At 42.8% G+C, this 2058-nt stretch overlaps 1 non-coding gene across 1 annotated transcript; it reads left to right on the top strand.

Moving 5' to 3' along the window:
- The first annotated feature begins 458 nt into the window (after window positions 1-458).
- Trnaa-cgc (transfer RNA alanine (anticodon CGC)) lies at window positions 459-530 on the top strand. Its single transcript has one exon. It is a non-coding gene; the product is annotated as a tRNA-Ala (tRNA).
- Window positions 531-2058: the final 1528 nt, after the last annotated feature.

The raw sequence follows: 2058 nt of genomic DNA, 5'->3' as shown, positions 1-2058 counted from the left end.
CGCACTCGCTTTGATGTCGAGCTTCATTCATTTTTTTCCACCTTCCATTCCGATACACGGCTGCGGCTGCCTCCGGGGTCAGTTTTACGTCATTTTGCTCTCTCGCTTCCGACTCTCTCGGAATTCCCTTTCCGCGGTGGCCATTTAAATCTATTTTTAGGCCCCGACCACGTTGTCTGCTCCGAGCCGCGCATGCGCCGCTCTCTGTTCTCTCTCTCTCTCACATTTCGATTCTTTCCGTTCTCGTCGCATCAGCTGGTTACGTATCGACCGGTTCCACAGCTGATGGCGTTTCCATCACGCTCTCTAGCTCTCGAGTTTGCCTTGCCTGCCTATTTCGTTTCGTTCGTTCATTTATCGTCGTCGTCGTTGCTTCCGAGGCAGTACTTTATTGCCTTGCTCGTCGTTCTGTCCGGGGCGTCGATACGGTTCACATTTGGGCAGCTCCCTCTTCATCAGGGGATGTAGCTCAGTGGTAGAGCGCTCGCTTCGCATGTGAGAAGTCCCGGGTTCAATCCCCGGCATCTCCAATGACTTCTTTTTTGAAGAAAAGTATTTTTACGTACTGTTATGTTGAACTCAGGCCTGCAAAATGTTTCCAACCCAGCGTACACATGAAGCAAACCAAAATGTCAGTTCACTGCTAGCATCTGACTATAAGCCTACTATGTCCGTTCAACCACTGCCACCTGACTCGTGCCAAGCTGGAGAATGAGAGATGTGAAAAAATGAGCTACACTCACTCAATTCGTGTCATATGACTGACTCGTACACTGCCCATAATTGAAAATTCGGCTATTATGCCAAATCAAGTATTCCGAGAAAAACGCGTTTTAGTGTTTGTGACAAAATCTCCGTCAAGGCAATTTCCCATAAGAGTGGCATATTAGCCGTTTGGTTTTTCGCATCGGCGGCCAAGTCTAAGCACTATTTCAGTAAAATTCAAGTTCCAGAAGATGCGTTGGAACATCCTCTACCACCTGGTGCTAATATCTCGTTTTTGCCAAAAGTGGATATTAGCCGTTTTTTCAATGGTGGGCAGTACAATCCTCTTTAAACACTATTTTGATTAATTTCAAACAGTTGAATGGTTGTAGACTGTGCAAAACACTTAAAACAACCATAACTTATATTCAAAATTACATTTCCACGCATAAATACGAACTTTTTGTGTAAAAACTTGTTTATTTATGTGTGGGCGTGCAACGTCGAATGAGCGTTGGTCGACTACTGCCTCGCATTGCATCTGCTCAGTGAGCTAGGGCACTCACGACTGAGTCGGGTTTGTTTATGTCACGGTTTTGCGGTTCAGTGAATGGATCTGAAAAAATCGTGTATGCGTCGCCGATTTTCGCGTCAGGACCCCTGACATTTTCAGCTCTGGTTGAACTCATGAAATAGTATGAAGGTCAATCTGTATTAACATTCCAACGCCCAAGGCTCCAAAAAAGTAACGGTAACTTCAACTCGCTGGTTCTCAGGCATAACTCACCCAATCAAGACAATTCTTTTTTCCGGTGATTTGTCAGGATGTCTAGATGATCCTAGAACTTTGCAGAACTCAATTTGATCAAATCTGTAAGTTTTGCGATCGAAAACATCGCTCCAACTTTTTTTTCGCGTGTAAAAAACAAATCGCCAAAAATTCCGCGGAGGCTGTCGTTTAATTAAAGTTGGAACGATGCTTTCGGTCGCAGAAATTATAGATTTGTTCAAATCAAGTTCTGCAAAATTTTAGGATCATCTAGACATTCTTACAAATTCCTCGATACACGAATCGTCCCGATTGGTTGAGTTGAAGTTACCGTTCCAACTTTTTTGGGAGGCTTGGGTGTCCGTGTAATTGGACATGCGTTGGGCGTGTTAATTAATAAGTACGACACTTTTGTGAAACTTTTGATTTTTAGTAGCAATTTGTTTTGTATTGCCATGAGTAAGTTATTTCAACTCACACTTGGAAACGAAAAATATTTTAATGAGTGTAACGATCATTAACTTGTTTGTGGTTAAATTGATAAGGATTTTTTAATTAAATAACTTGATTGGTCCTTAGTTTTT

The sequence above is a fragment of the Culex pipiens genome, chromosome 1 (assembly GCF_016801865.2).
Source record: "Culex pipiens pallens isolate TS chromosome 1, TS_CPP_V2, whole genome shotgun sequence".
NCBI classification, from domain to species: domain Eukaryota; kingdom Metazoa; phylum Arthropoda; class Insecta; order Diptera; family Culicidae; genus Culex; species Culex pipiens.
The sequence above is the reverse complement of the archived record's forward strand: the minus strand, read 5'-3'. Positions and strand labels throughout refer to the sequence as shown.